Source organism: Megascapheus bottae, chromosome 5 (assembly GCF_031878675.1).
Source record: "Megascapheus bottae isolate mThoBot1 chromosome 5, mThoBot2.hap1, whole genome shotgun sequence".
Classification (NCBI taxonomy): domain Eukaryota; kingdom Metazoa; phylum Chordata; class Mammalia; order Rodentia; family Geomyidae; genus Megascapheus; species Megascapheus bottae.
This window is the reverse complement of record NC_143513.1, coordinates 27,006,993-27,024,412: the sequence shown is the minus strand read 5'-3', so window position 1 is coordinate 27,024,412 and position 17,420 is coordinate 27,006,993.

Below are 17,420 nucleotides of genomic sequence, written 5' to 3'. Positions count from 1 at the left end.
TGTAGAGTTGGAAGGGGAGTCAAAGAAGAGAGAGAAGCTGGTGCTGGGCAGGTAACCACTGTGGGCAACTCAAATAGAAACCAAGGATTGCTGAGAGGATGAACAGAATGAACTGCTCTTCTCACATTCCCCCACATCACCACAATCACAAGGAGAGAGAAAGAAAGTGAGGCAGCTCACCATTGATTCACATCAACCATTGACAGATGGCTGCTTCTCAGGGATATGTGTGTGTGTGTGTGTGTGTGTGTGTGTGTGTGTGTGTGTGTGTACATTTTTTCACACGTGTAGGTTATTGAGAACGTAAGGGATGGGAGGAAGGAGTCCTGATACCACAATTCTTCCCAGTTACCCAAGATTAGAAGGATTCCATTTATGCATTTTGAGGTCTGATTCTGATCTGAAAAACGTTTTCTTCATTTTCTAGTTATTGGTGCTTGGCAATCATCTAAGTATGACATTTTCCCCTAATTAGAGATGGAAAGATTAAGATGGGAAGAAAAACCATGCAGCTTTGTGGTCCCTGATGACAGATCCCAGGACTATGAACTGAAACTCTCCACCAGTGTCTAAAATTTTGATTGGAGGGGTAGTAGGGGTACATTTTTCTGAAGAGTGAACCCATATCTTTGAGGTCAAGGTCAACTGCCTTCTGTTCCCCCTAGAAAGGGTTAGAAACCACTAGGCTAATTTGCTGGCATGTATTCATACTATTCAGTGTTCGACCACAAGAGCAATGACCATGCTAATCTCTTCTGTATTGATCTGAGAGGATGCTGGGTTGGGTGGTGCTTGAGTAGAGGGAGAAGACTCAAAAAAGGAAACAAGGACTCCCCAAACAACCATGACACATAGAGCTTTTAGTCTTGAGTGAAGTTCAATGGCTTCTTATTTTCTGCAGGGATGCTGTACAGTGGGGCTTTACTTTTCTAGTTATTTTTCAGATAGGATCTTTCACTTTTACTGAAGGATGGCCTCAGACTAGAATCTTGCTATCTATGCCTCTTTTGTAGCTGACAGGTTACAGATATGACTCACCAAGTGAAGCTTAGCCAAATTGAGAGGGGAGTCTCACTAACTTTTAGCCTGAGCTGGCCTCAAACTGAAATCCTACCAACCTGCTCCTCCAAAGTAACTGGGTTATGGTGTCAGTTGCCATGCCTGACATCTTGGATGAAGCCACACAGATATATATATATATATATATATATATATATTATATATATATACATATATATATTGGTTTAAGAGATGAAACATGTCTGCATGCAGTAATATACCATGAATGCCAAGCACCAAGCATGGGAGTGCCATTGAGCTCTTTTCTTTCCCCCTCCTCCTCTTCCTCTCTCCCTCTCTTCTTTTCCTTTCTTCCCTCCCTTCTTTTTTTCCTCCCTCCCTTCTTTCCTTTCTTCATTTTTCCATGCTTCCACCTCCCCTCCCTCCCTCCCTTCTTTCCTTCTCAACCATCATTTCTAAATATTTCCTTCCATCCATCATTTTGTTCATTCACATGCTGTTAACTGTTTATCATTTCATGCCAGATTTCCAGACCAGATCCTAAACCTTTGAAATTCTCAGATGTTGCATTCACTCAAGAATTTGTCTTTACTAAGGAAAGCAGATGTCCATTCACGGTAACAAATACTATAAAGATGAGGAATGAATATATCCAAAACCTCAAGGAAAGTAAAGAGGTCTTTACAAATTATTTGGTGGCTTGAGGTAGTGAAATCTAGATATCATTATGACTACATTCTGCTTGTCATCCATCCAGCCTCCAGGAAGCAAGGCAATTCTTTCTTTCATCTTGACATAGATGACTTAAAGAGTTTGGTTTTGAGATTTCCATTCTACAACTGATAGATGGAAGTTGGCTGTCCTTGCTCACATGCTATGTTTGACAGCCCATATTGAGTGTGCAATGAATTTGTTTGCTGCATTTTGCAAGGAAGCACAGCAAAAGTTCCTGTTACAGGGAAGGCCCTAATAAGGCAAAGATGAGAGAGAAGACAAAGTTTCTGCTGAATTAAACTTGAAGTTCTTTGACCCTTGGTGTAACATGTGAAAAGGCATTGTGTACCTGTTTCGAGTGCCATAGGATACCTATCATTGACTACTAGGGAAGAAACAAACAAAGAAAACAAAGCAGAACTCAGATTTTTGTGTAAAATTCCTTGCATGGGGCTCTGTTATAATCTAAAGAACTTGTCTATCCAAAAAGGGATCTGTGTGTGTGTGTGTGTGTGTGTGTGTGTGTGTGTGCATACTCGGCTTGAACTCAAGGCCTTGGGCACTGTTTCTTAGCTTCTTAGCCCAAGGCTAGTGCTCTGTCACTTAAGTCATAGCTTCATTTCTTGCTTTTTTTTTTGCTGGTTAATTAGAGACATGAATCTCTTGTACTTTCTTGTTTAGGCTGGTTTCAAACTGTGATCCCCAGGCCGCCTCCTGAGTCATCATGTGTGAGCCATCAACATCTTAAGGAAAGAATTTCAAAAGTGAATTATTCACATATTTGCTGATCTTTGCAGGGGAATCTCTTTAGGCTGCTTTTGACTATTATTACCCAAATGGCAGGCGAATATTATCCTTACATCCATTTATTTGGAGCCATGACCCTAGAATGTAGTGGGAACTTCTGGTGACAGAAAGGACCTGGATGAAATGTCAAAATCAACCTTAGGAAATTAACAACTGCCTCTTTCCTGCCAAAGGATAGGGGACAGAAATGTCCGCATAGTGGACATAGTTGAGATTTCAGAAATGGGATGTTTGCTTATCTGGGATAGCTAGAAGCTTTCTGATTATGAAGTGATCTCTGGTTGTTCCTCTTCTTTGAGGCTCCCTAGAATCCACTCTGGGTCCTCAGGGATCACATATCATTGAGTTTCTGCATCATAGACACCTGAATGGATAGCATTGGGAACATTGTATCCACAGACTGGACTTTTGAAAAGTCATTATTCCCTAATCTCTTGGATTCCAGTACTTGAGTAGGTTCATCCATAATGTTATGGGACAATAAATGATCCAGAGGAAGAGAATGATGCCACAGAGAAAGTTGGGAAAAGTGAAATTTTACAATGCACTTTCCTGTCCTTCATTTGTCTCTACTTTCCTGGCCAGGATTCATCCTGAGAGACTATTTTTACCCTGTTCCTGACCCAGCGAAACCTTGAGGTTCTGCAAATCTTACCAGATTTAGATTCCATTTGTGTTTTCTCTATAACCTCTTATTTCTGGGAAAGAGAGGCCATCAGAAACAAGTGTGTTTAGTTTGTACTCATCTGTCTTGATCACGTGCTCAGGCTGTCTCCATCATAGATTCTTTTAGAAGGATTATGAGTGGAACCTCAAGCAGCTCTACAAGGAAATAAAAAATTTAAAAACTGAAGAAACCATGGAAAGATAAATTTCTTTCTCAAGGGCTTTTCAAGCTAAGAACTCCATATTTTTCTTTTCTGTTCTTTCAGATCCTAACATTGGAAACTTCAGACCTGAGCAACAAACAAGTTTCAAGTGAATTATACATAACTGGGCATGGATATCCTAGCTATTCAAGAGGCTGAGATTTGAGTATTAAGATCGAAAGCCAGCCTGGACAGGAAAGTCTGAGAGACTCTCATCTCCAATTAATCATCAACAAGCAAGAAGTGGAGTTGTGGTTCAAAGTGGTAGAATATAGAGTTCCATACCTGAGCAAAAAAGCCAAGACAGTGCCCATGCCCAGAGTTCCAACCCCAGTGCCAGCACAAACATAAAAAGTATAAATCTTACTGCAGTTTCCAGAGTGGTCTTGAAAGTAAACCATGCCCGTCCCTCACAGAGACATCTGAGTCCATTGTTATCTTAGCAGGAGGAGGTGTAGACAAAGTATAGGAGAAAAGATGTCACCCACATACAATTTTTCCCACACTGGGCACACAGGGTAGGGAGAAAGCAAGAGGCGGTGCCCAGCACAACGGAAATCACAAGACAGGGTCTGCAGCTTGGGATGGGCAGCTGCAGGACTCGCCAGTCTGGTTTCCTTCTAGCCAGAATATTCCCAGCCTGTCAAATTAGTGGAGGAATTTAAACAGAAGAGAGGGGGAGGAAAGAACTGTTTTTTTAGGGAAATAATGTCTCCTCTTCACCTCTCTGTCTCTCTCTGTGTCCCTCAAACAGATTATACTGCCTTGTCTGAATTCAGAGTGAGACCTGGGATCTATTTCTGGTTCTGCCAACTGACTCCTGAGTGACCTCAGTCACTTCCTCTCTGAGCCTCAGAGTTCCCCTCTCAGAAAACAGAAAGAAAAAAAACCAAAAAAAAAAAACCCAACCTTTAGAATATTCTTTTTAAAAATCCTTATCTTTAAGTTGTTGTACAAAGGAGTTGCTATTTACCAAAGCAATTTATGAATGCAATGTATCTTGATCAATGCCACCCCCTTTCAATGTTCTCACCTATCTCTCCCCTACCCATCCTGTTCCTCACTCTTTTAGTTTTGCAGAATATACATTGGACTCTTGACTACATTCTCCCCTTCTCTTCTTCATTCCTCTACCTTTTCCCCCTTGACCCTAACCTTCCCCTCCATCTCGTTCACCTCTCCACTCCTTTCAAGTACCTGCTTCCTGGTGTTTTATTTGACTGAACTTCAATTTTGCCTTTCTAAGGAATTACACTATTTGAGATTTCTCTTGACTCTATTATATTTTAGAAATGTATTTATATACACTTGCATATAACCTAATATATTATAGAAATTAACCTCAAGAATGTAGAACATACAATAGACCCATTTCTTGATTACTGTTTGTTGAGCTTGCAAAGAACTGATATGGTCCTGGGAAATTAAGTCATGAGGAGAATATTCCCTCTTCATTTTATTTTATTTTTGTGGGTCAAGGGGCTTGAACTCAGCCTGGGCACTGTTCCTGAGTTCCTCAGCTCAAGGCTACCACCCTACCCCTGGGCCTGGGCATTGTTCCTGAGCTTTTAAGCCCAAGGCTACCACTCTACCCTTGAGCCAAGCTCCACTTCCCCTTTTCTAGTAGTTAGTTGGAGTAGTTAGTTGGAGTCTCAGGTCCTATTGTGTCTGGGCTTTGAACCTTGATCCTCAGATCTCAGCCTCCTGAGTAGTTAAGATTACAGGTATAAGCCACCACACCCAGCTTTTCCTCTTCATTTTCATCATGGCAAGATGGACCACAATGCAACGGTTTCCTCTTCTTGCTTTCTCTGATTTCAGACATCTGTAAGCAAGTTCCCCATTCTATCCAAAACTTCTGATGAAGGATGCTGGGAAAAGAGAATTATAGCTGCACTATTACTGGAAATAAGTTTTGGATTTGGAAAAAAAGTTACATTCTAAGGCTATGTATTAAGCTAATGCATTGAATATTATGTTAAAAGATCTATGATGACTGACAAAAGAGTAAGACTAAGGTATATTACTTCCAAAAAATAGTGAAGGAAAAATACCAAATGCAAAAGGATGCAAGCATAAATAGAGGGACAAGTGTCAAACACAAAAGGAATTTAGAGAAAAAAATCAGTATATATCAAATTCCAATAGATTAAATTCTGTAATAGAAATTGACCTACAAAAACAGCATGAATTATAAATATAAATAAAGCTACATATATTTTAAAGCACAAAAAGTTTCTAAGGGGCTAAAAGCAATGCCATGGAAAAAGACATGGCAGCCAAAGGCAGAATAAAGACCAAAGCTAATAAATAAACTGGCACAGCTGTATTCATACCAAATGAAGCAAATGCTGGGATAGAGGAGATTATGAGAAAATAGATAATGAAAAAACTAAACAAATACCAGACTAATTTAACAATTCTCTATTTTTTTTTTCCCGTCATGGGGCTTTAACTCAGGGACTAGGAACTGTCCTTGGGCTTTCTCAAGGCCAGAGCTCTGCCACAGAACCACTTTCAGCCTTTTCTATGTATGTGATACTGAGGAATCAAACCCAGATCTTTGTGCTTGCTAGACAAGCACTCTACCAGTAGGCCAAACTCCTGGCCCCAACAATTCTCTATCTTAAACTAACAAATACCCTCCTTAGACAGCAATATAAAGAACACAGGACTAATATTCAATGCATATTGTGTCTATGGATGAATATGGCACAATAAACCCCATTGAAAGCTCTTGAAAAATAGGCAGGGATGGGAGATAGGGTAAAGAGAGGATAATAGATGGGTTTAATCTGATCAAAGTACATTATGTATGAGTGAAATACCACGGTGAAACATTTTTGTATCATTGGTACACACAAAAATATTTTAAAATGGCATACAAGTAAAAGGGGAAAATTTAATACACTTACCATTATATAACTAGATAGGAGACAAACTATGTTCATAGATAGGGGACCTTGACATTTTGCTGATTTTCAAGGCTGATGTACAAAAGCAATACAATCTCAATAAAAGCTTCACCTTCATTTAGAACTTGACAAGAAGATTCTAATATTTTATGGCTACAAGTTGTTAAGAATATGTAAGTAAATTCTGAGCAAAGCTGTGGGGCCATCTGTTCTATCAACTGACAAGAAATATTATAAATGACTAAGTGATTTAAAATGGTCTGATTTTGTTTCAGAAATATACAAGTTGATTAGTAGATAAAGGAGAGGGCTGAAATTAACTCATACATATATGAAAGCTTAATTTATAATGGAGTGACAATTGTAAGTATGAAAGGAGAGCAGTTTCTTTTACCAGGTCATAATTGGAAACTAATACATTATTCACATAAGGAAAAGAAAAACCTTCTCCTCAATCTTTCCTCTAAGATCAAATAATTAAAGGGAAACCAATGAACTACTAAACTTCAGTTTTAAAAGAAAATGTATCCTACAAGTCAGATTGTTTAAATTGACCATAAAGCAATAGAAAAATCGGTAAGAGGCTTGAATTGATGTTTATAAAAGATAACTGGAAATGATAAAGATAAATGATAAAGATAAAAAGATAATCAATCTCATTACTAGTTAGGAAAATAAAAAATGGAAACCACATTACCCTATCTACCCTGTTTCCAAATTGGCAAAAATTAAAATTTTGAAGCATATTTATAGGATCATAGTTTTTGTAATAACAAAAGCTTTAAGAAACCAGAAGTTTCACTGGGAGATGAATAGTATAAAAAGTCTGATTATGTGTGTCTACAATGGGATACCACCCTGCAGGTGAAATGAGCTAACTATGTGCTATGCATGGATTTAGATGAATGTCAGGAATTTATGCTTGGGTGAAAGAAGCAAATTACAAAAGATAGGGAATTTTAGTTAATTCTGGAGTAATCCAAAGATGTAAGCCCCTTCAAAATACACTATATAAATGGTATCAGAAGATAGCAGTAATTTTTCTCAAGAACTTAGGAAAATGAACTCAATAGTTAGGAATGAAAAAGGATGAGATTAGAGGTGTTCTCAGGCCACAGAGTGATGATGGTTACTGGCTTTCCTAAGGTGTTAAGTGAGATTATAGCAATTACTAATCATATCTATGTACATATATATTATATGTAATATTATTTTTGCTAGTCCTGGGACTTGAACTTAGGGCCTGGGTTCTGTCTCCTGAATCTCTTTTTACTAAAGGCTAGCATTCTACCACTTGAGCCACAGTGCCACTTCTGGTTTTTTTTGAGTATAAGACTCCCACAAACTATCCTGCCTGGGCTCGCTTTATTCCATGATCCTCAGATCTCAGGCTACTGAGAAGCTAGGCTTACAGGTGTGAGCCACTAGCACCTGGCCTCGTGCCTTTCATCTATCTATCTATCATCTATCTATCATCTATCTATCTATCTATCTATCTATCTATCTATCTATCTATCTATCTATCTATCTATCTATTTGCCAGTCCTTGAGCTTGAACTCAAGGCCTGGGCACTGTCCTTGAATTTTTTCAAGGCTAGTGCTCTACCACTTGAGCCACAGCATCACTTCCAGCTTTTTCTGTGTATTTGGTATCGAAGAATTGAAATCAGACTTTGTGCATGCTAGGCAAGCACTTTACCACTAGGACATGCTCTTGGCCCCATATGTACACACACACACACACACACACACACACACACACACACACACACACACACACATTTGTCAGTTGTAGGGCTTGAACTCTGGGCCTGGGTGCTGTCCTGGAGCTCTCAGCTCAAGGCTAATGCTCTATCACTTGGAGTCAAAGTACTACTTCCTGTATATTTTTAATATTATATTTGTTCAATGTTTAAGGAAATAATGAGAAGATCACCGACGGGCTTTCAGTGTCAAACAAACAGTTCCATATCGTGTGTGTGGGCTTGAACTAAGGGCCTGGGTGCTGTCTCAGCTTTTTTACTCAAGGCCGGTGCCATATCACTTGAGCCACAGCTTCACTTCCAGCTTTTGTTGATTAATTGGAGAAAAGAGTCTTCCTACCTTTACTACATGGAAAGTCAAGATCTCAGATATCAGCCTCTTGAGTAGCAAGGATTAGCAATGGTGCTTGGCAATACTATTCTATTTTAAATTACATAATATTCCATAGCATCAATATGTCAGATTTTAATTAATCATTTCTCTATTGATGCCAGTTTAAGAATTTTGTTTGCCTACATGTTGGCTGTTGTCTTGTCATACAAATTTGAAATTTGTCTCAATAACATATTTGTTTTGGTACTAGAGTTTGAACTTAGGGCTTGCATTTAATAGGCAAGTGCTCTATTCGCAAGTCATGCCTCTCCCATGTTTATTGTTGTTCAAAGAAAATGTCCTGTTTAACAACAACAACAAAAAAGGCAAACCAAATGCTTCTTACATTTCTCCATGGAGACATTTGATGCTGGGTCAGCAAACAGGTAGTTAACCTCATGTGTTTGAGAAAAATGAGAGTTCTTGCCCTTTGTTGAAGCCACAAGGAAGAGGATGATCATTCTGTGAGGCTGACTCACAGTCTTGCAAATTGGTCTACTCTAAGAAAACAGGAACTTTCTCTCTGCCTTTAACTGCGTTGAACTGGAGCCCTCGATTTGGCTAAACTTTATTTTACTATTCATGTATCATTTAAATGTACGAATTTCTCTGACATGGAATTCCCTGAAAGGCGAACCTAGTATGCTTTCTTTTTCTCTGTAAACTTCAGAAATTGGTTGTTGAGAATACATAGAAAATGCAAGAAATGTATACAGAAGAATGAGCAGGACCAAAGTGAAAATCTTTGTCCATCTATCTTTGTCAGGAAGTTAGTGAGAATATCTGTTTATTAATTTATTGGCCATCTAATAAGGAAAGAATTAATTCCATTTGGCACTATTAACAAATAAGTTTCTTCACCAGAGGTAATTACATTACTTTTCACATGTTGTTGCAGAAATGGCTCCACATACCATTTAAATAAGGATGTGATGGTACGTAATTGGCCATAAAAAACCAGAAGGACAATATCCAAGTAATTTAATAACAGTTTAGGAATAAGACTTCCATTAGACATGCCTGGAATTGGAGCGTACTACTTTAGCGTTTTCAATCAAGAAGCCTTCTAAATTCCCAATTTAAAACTGATCCATTTCAAGCACGTGAATTAGTTAGTGTGGGTATCTGAGCAAGAGAATAAATTGGGCCAGAGACTTAGGCATTGTAGTAGCGGTGCGCAAATCTGATTGCCCCTGCAACGTTATTAAAAATTCTGGACTAATGTTCTGGAAAGAATGAATTTACTATTATAGGAATCTTCCTGCAGCATGGTACCTGGGCAGTTGAAACATCATCTCTAAATTTAGCATCTGCTCTAAGGAGAAGATTAATTGAATTAAGTAGTATTTAGTAGAGAGAAGATAAACAGTTTTTACCAATTAATGAGATTAATCAGCCCAGCCACTAAGGAGGGTGAAGGGAGCTGCCAGAGGTATGGGGGTTTCAGAAATGGAGTCTGATAGGGATATTCCAGAGCACACAGCACACATTCGTGAGCTGTATCAATTCAGACGCACAAAGTAAATGAAGTGCAGAAGAGAGCAATTAAGTCATTGTACAGTTAGATTAGAGAAACATATCACCTTTTGCCTTACCTTTCCTTTCTCTCCCACTCATTTCACATATATAACCCTCTATATTGACTATTAAGACAGGTTTTTTTAAACAATTCTTTCTTTTTTATTTTTTTTTATTGTTGGGGTAATGTATAGAGGGGTTGCAATTACATTCATCAGGTAGTAGGCACGTTATTTCTCACATATTGATACCCCTTCTCATGATTTTGTTCCCATTTCCCTCCTCTTACCCCCTCCCAATTATCTTAAGACAGTTTTATATATAATGATAAGTAGCTGCTATGTGTGAACAGTTATCATTTGTCACTGTGTGGACAGCAGCAATGTATAAATAATAATTTCCGACTTTCTTTCTAAAGTAGTTGTGTCCCATTTAGGCATTCTGAAAATGTATTTAATCATCTATTTCATGAAAATTTAATCTGACAAGACAACATCCATCAAAAAGGATCTCCTGTCCCTTGATATTAGGGTTTGTTTTTTTTTTTTTTGTCAGTCATGGGGCTTGAACTCTGGGCTTGGGAGCTGTCCCTGAACTCTTCAGCTCAAGGCACTCTACCACTTGAGCCACAGTGCCACTTCCATTTTTCCAGTAGTTAATTGGAGATAAGAGTCTCATGAACTTTTTTTTTTTTTGCCAGTCCTGAGCTTGAGTCAGGGCCTGAGCACTGTCCTTGGACTTTCTCAAGGCTAGAGCTCTATCACTCGAGCCTCAGCACCACTTCCGGCTTTTTTTCTATGTATGTAGTACCAACGAATCGAACCCGGGTCTTCATGCATGCTAAGCAAGCACTCTACCACTAGGCCAAACTCCCAGCCCTCTCATGAACTTTTGTGTCCAAGCTGGCTTTGAACCACGATCCTCAGAGCTCAGCCTCCTGAGTAGCTAGGATTACAGGCATGTCACCAGCACCTGGAAATTTTTTTGCTTAGCCAGGCATTTATCATCCTAGTTTGTAATCTGTAATCTCAGGAGGATGAGATCTGAGTTTCATGGTTTGAAGCCAACTAGCCAGGAACGTCCACACAACTCTAATAGTAAACTGACCAGCTCAAAATGAAGGAGTGCCAGTGGCTCAAGCGGTAGAGTGCCAGCCTTGAACAACACAGCCAAGTAGAGCTCAAGACTGAGTTGAAGCTCCAGTACTAGCCCTTGTGCGCACACAGACACAGACACAGACACAGACACACACAGACACAGACACACAAAGAGTTGCTATTTCCGGAAATTACTGGAATAGTCAGCCACTCATATTTGTATTTAAATGAATGTGCTTGCATTTACTATATTAGTTTCCTTCTAGTATGTTATATGAAGCAAAGGAAGATTGTCCAAGGATACTTAATTTTACTATGCAAAGGTTTTTTTTTTTAATTCTATCAGTATTAATTAGCTTGTTGGTGATCATAATCTAAGCTATCCTTGTTTGCTGTGACAGAGACTGAGCCAGAGGGGTTCTCAAGCATTATCTGGTTTGAATGGCCTCTGTATGCATCTTCATCAGAACCTGTTAACAAGCTCTTTCTAGGTGCTTTGTGTATGCTGGGAGCTCTTGAAGTCGGAGTTGCCTGATGTCTCTGCCCCCGATAATCTGGGCCATTGAAGGGAAAGCGTTTTCTGTTCATCAACTATATTCTAGACACTTCATAGACCAATTTTTATTTATCAGTGCATATTCTTAACATCACTACAAAGGAGACATAGAAATAGGTAAAAGTTTCAGAAGTTGGTCATTTATGAAGTTAGAACTTTGAATCCGAAGTCAGTAAAACTGTCTCTGTGTTGAAGATCTGTTAATGGAGATAGTCCTTGTCACAGTAGACCTTCTCTCATTTTGCTAAGGGGGCCAACCTTTCCTGTTTCTTCCTCCAGGATAAGATAGCAGGGTAGGAGCCTGGAAATCACCATGATGCTTCCGAGCTTTCTTGTGAAGTTTATTTAGACTCTCTGCCCTTTCCATGTTTCCTCATCATAATAGTATCTATCCACCTGGTTGTTTAGAGGAACCAAGGAAGTAATTTTAGGGCACTTAATGGCATGCTTAGCATATAACCAGGTCTAAGTCAGTGTAGCTGTGACAATTAAGTAGGCATGCTAACTGAACACAGTGGCATCCAAACATGGTGATCACTTAATTGATAATAATTAAGAACTTAAATATATTCCTTCTGCATAATTATTCTTTTTTTTTCTCTGACTTCAGAGACAGAAAGTCACTGAACTTGCCTCTGCACAAAAGACTCTGAGTTTCAGAGTTCTTTGGTGTTTCTGTGGTCTGTCCAGGAAGGTGCCAGTGAGATCTCTGGCCACACCTTGCTGTATGAATCCAAGATTCTGGCTACTCCTATGTCTGGGAGTTATCAAGGACAGGATTGTAGACCTTTTTAATTTAATTTTAATTTTTTTGCCAGTCTTGGGGCTTGAACTCAGGGCTTGGGCACTGCCTTGGGCTTTCTCAAGGCTAGTGTTCTACCACATAAGCCACAGCACCACTTCCAGCTTTTTCAGTGTATGTGGTATTGAAGAATCAAACCCAGGGTTTTGTGCATGCTAGCCAAGCACCCCATCACTAGGCCACGCTACCAGCCCCTCTAGAGCTTTTAAAAACATGGTATTTCTATTTCATGGCAGGTGGTCAATAAATGTCTATTGGATTAATGAATAGTCTGGATCCCTACTCCAAAATAGCAGTTGATCCTGACCAAGGGTCTCAGAGGCTGCCAGATGAGTTTCTTTGTGGGCAGTAGGGGCCCCACTGGTTTATCTTCATGGACTAACATAGTTGGAGTGCTGCCATTTCTCGGTGCAGTAGGGTTTGTGGCTAGAGAAAAATTCCTGCTTTGTGGCTGAGGTGATGGCTACAGCATGATTGATAGATCTTTCCACCGTCTTCCTCCTGAGCATGCCCCAAGATGTGCCCTCCGAGAAGAGCCATCCCTACACAAATACAGGGAGTTAGGCAGACAGAAGAGTGTTCACTACAATGGACCTTTCCTCTTACCTAACAGACTGGAGTTGTGTTGGATATAAGAAAATCACAGAAGCATACCAAAGACAAAGGGAATTCAATCCAACACAAATCATTTTCTTTTTTTCCTTCCTTCCTTCTTTCCTTCCTTCCTTCCTTCCTTCCATCCTTTCGTCCTCCCTCTCTCCCTCCCTCCTTCCCTTTCTCTCCCTTCTTTTCCTTCCTTTCTCTTTCTTTCTTTCTTTCTCTCTCTCTTTCTCTTTCTTTCTTTCTCTCTTTCTTTCTTTCTTTCTTTCTTTCTTTCTTTCTTTCTCTCTCTTTCTCTCTCTTTCCTTCTTTCTTTCTCTTTCTCTCTCTCTCTCTCTCTCTCTCTCTCTCTCTCTCTCTCTCTCTCTCTCTCTCTTTCTTTCTTTCTTTCTTTCCTTTCTCTTTCTTTTTCTTACCAGTCCCTTGAACTCACGGCCTGAGTGCTATCCTTAGGCTTTCTTAAGGCTAGGCTAGAGCTCTACCACTTGAGCCATAGTGCTGTTTCCAGTTTTTTTCTATGTATGTGATATTGAGAAATCGAACCCAGGTCTTCACAGATGCTAGGCAAGCACCCCACCACTAGGCCAAACTCCTGGCCCACACAAATCATTTTCTTTTACCTTCTTCAAAATCTGGGTATGTATAATACATTATTGTAGAAAATAACACAAACTAACAAATATGGTCTACACATACAGCTGTTCTAGTCTCCTTAATCTTGTCAAAGGAAAATAAATACAGGCTTATTCCTGTGATCCTAGCTGCTCAGGAGGCCAAGATCTGAGGACTGTATTTCAAAGCCAGCTCAGATAAGAAAGATCATGAGATCTCTTATCCTCAGTTAGCCATCATAACAACCAGAAGTGGAAGTTTAGTTTAAGTGATAGAGTACTAACCTTGAGCACAAAACCTCAGGGACAGTGACTAGGCCCTAAATCTAAACCCACCCCGCACCTCCCCACACAAAGCTTGATTCCACCCTGTAGTCAATGCAGAACAAATTTCTACTTGAGGTTTACATAGCTGGGATTGCTACACAAAATGTGACTTTTAAAATTCTATGTATAAAAATAATTGGTGCTTTGCAGAATTGTGGAGTGTGTCATATATTCACTTACATCCTCATGGTTGGCACCTTGGTACATCTCTTAGCTATGTACCACTGAAGGGATGGTTTGGCTGCTACCTTCCCCCCCCACCCCCAACTTTTGAATTATGAGGTCTTTTTTCATTTGTAATTTGTCAGAGTGTGCTTGCATTCTCCCATTTCCCCATATTTTAAGGAAGATCGTGTGTGTGTGTGTGTGTGTGTGTGTGTGTGTGTGTGTGTGTGTGTGTGTATCCCAACTACAAAGATTTTAATTCTCTCTATCTGTATTGACTATATACAGGGCAGTCACCCACTCCTGATCTTACATCTTTGCTTGTTGCTAAATCCAAGGGAGTCATCTTTCTTTTAGTGTTGTCTTTCTTTCTAGAATGTGCCAACAGTGTTTGCTTAGGCTGAGCATGGTTTCCTCTGTTCAATGTGAAGGTCCACTGGATGCAATGTGAAGGGAAATGGGGTTCTCATGACAGAGAATTATCCCCCATTGTGAATGTGGTTGTCTCTCCCACACTGATGGTGTCTTCCACACCCCAACAGCTGCAAACCTTTGAGGTTTGACTGTTTAACCATTTCACACCCACGAGCTGCCTTGGAGCAGCTCAGACTATGTCTCATTGAGTTAACACACACACATGCACATGCACACATGCACACCCGGTGAATTAGCTGGAATGTGGTTGAGGATCTTGCTGGATTAATTTGTTTTAGAAGTATGCACTTCAAACACAATTCAAGCCGGATAGACATGGTAGCACACTGTGCACTCCAAGGAGTGGATCATATCTCTTGAAGTAGTTCTCAGATACAACTCCTTAATAGCAGAGGCAGCACAATGGAAATGCTTCTCTTACTTAATTCAGAGTTCATTTTTAGCATATACACAGACAGTCCAGCTCGTTATACATTTATTACTCTGTAATGCACTTGGCAACACACACGAGATGCCCATAGCTGTCCATAACAGGGAGCTCACACCGCTGGAACCAGATCTGTCTCATCCCCTCTCCAGTCCCATTAAGTCAAAGAGTAAATTATTAATATTGCTGACTAAAATCAAAGCCCCAAATGACTCAAATAAAATTAACCAACATGCACTGGAAAAACAGAAGCATTTAAGGCAGCAGAGAAAAGTTTGCTTCCGCCAAAGGGTTTGTCTTGAGTGGTATCATCAGGTATCGCCACAAGGAGTCCATAAGGTTTATACTACAGCAAAGCTGGCTTAGGATAGAAGAAAGGAACTTAGAATAACTTGCAATGTAATAAGTTATATTGGCAGACAGTAATATTCAGGCAAAGTTTTGCCTGATGTATGCAGGCTGCTTAGTTTCAATGCTTTTGTTAAAAAAAAGAAAAATTCAGATTCAAGGTTTTGGGTTTGGTCTTTTAAAAAAAGTAAAAATTTCAAATTTAGAGATCAAAATATTTTTCCAAAGATAAATAACAGAATGGAAGTTCTTGGGAGACTGAGCCCTCCATGATTGTTTAGTAGCTTGGGAAATCCCAGTTGTTCAGCTGGAGCAGGGAACCTTCCAAGGAGAAGGCAGGGTGTGACCAGGGTCTCCCCGAATTGTCCCAGTGTACTTAGTGGCCAAATTTTGGACTTAGTAAATCAGTATGTCCCTGAGTGTAAACTGCTAGGGGGCTTTGCACCAGGAAGGGTTCAGACCAAACAGTGAAATGTTTTGTTTTGTTTTGTTTTTATAGCAATACATGTGCTTCAAGTCAGGGCCTCAGACTTTCCCTAGGCTTTTTTGCTCATAACTGGTGCTATATCATTTGAGCCACAACTCTACTTACATTATTTGGTGGTTAATTGGAGATAAGATTCCAGACTTTCCTATTCAGGCTGACTTCAAACCATGACCCTCAGATATCAGCCTCATGAGTAGCTAAGATTATAGGTGTCGTCACTGGCCTGGTTCCTTTAGCTATTTTGCTCAAGGCTGGCTCACTACCCCTCCAATTTCATATTTTCACAGGCTAATTGGAGATGCTAGCCTCTCAGATTTATGTCCCTGGGATGGCTTCTAACCTTGATCCCCAGATTTCAGCCTCCTGAGTAGCTATGGTTGCAGGTATGAGGCACCAGTGCCTGACTCTAACAGTGAGTTTGAACATCTCATTACACAAGAGTAAAGAAATACCTTCCTAAAGAAATATTTACCCATCATTACTAGATTCTGTATGTTGGGCTAAGATATAAAACATCCTTGGTTATTTCTTACCGTGACTGGAAAATAGAAACTGGAATTGTCTGGGTCTCTTCAGTATGAGGAAACCTTTGCTGATGGCAAAAATAATAACCACATATCCAGAGTTGAGAGGAACAAAAAGAGAAGGAATCAGAAAGCCTTCCACCTCTGGTCCTCCTGAAATGGTTCACTGAATTGGTAATTAGAAGAGTGTGTTTGTCATCATCATTGAGTGTAATTCCTGCCAACCTGAATTGTGTTTTTGTACCTGGGAACTGAGGGCCTCTTCAAAATTGTGATCATGTGAAAGGGTATCAATGTATGTGAATTAATGCACCTTCTATCTGGCAAATATCATGTAACCCTTTTACTAATTACAATAAAAAAAGAAAAAAATTGTGATAAACAGAAAACAATATGATAGAAAATACACAAAACCAAAATAGATAAATTGAATTAAGATGCACATCTTTTAAAGTCAAATTATATTTGCAGATGTAAATTAGATGTCAGAGCTTTGCCGTGCTTTGAATATAAGAAATCATGAAGAAAACATATATGAAATGTAGAAATGGAAGCCACTATACTCAAGCATATTAAGCAAAAAAGGCAAAAAAGTTGAAAATTTGTTTTAATAAATGTGACGGAGATTTAATTTATGTTATCAAAACTATTATAAAGAATATCTAGACTGCAATATAAAGTTTGGTAATTTAGTGGGGTGACAACTCAAGAAGTTTGTAATATCTATCCAACTGAAAAATTGGAATAAACTTTCAGAAGTAAGCATTAACTGTAATTCTTTAAACAAATGATACAAGAGGAGCAATAATTGTGAAATTATGTTGATGTTGATACTTTCATACCTTTTTGATAGCAAGATATATGGACATTACTCTTTAGTAAGCATAATTGCTCTTAATACTACTCTTTAGTAAGCAATCAGAACTCTTAACAGACTTTCTAAAAATATCGATATTTCAGGTTGCCCTAATCTTTGCAACCTAATATAAGTAGGGAATAATAATATAAGTTTGGGGCCAGGTACCACTGGCTCACACATGTAATGTTAGCTACTCAGTAGAC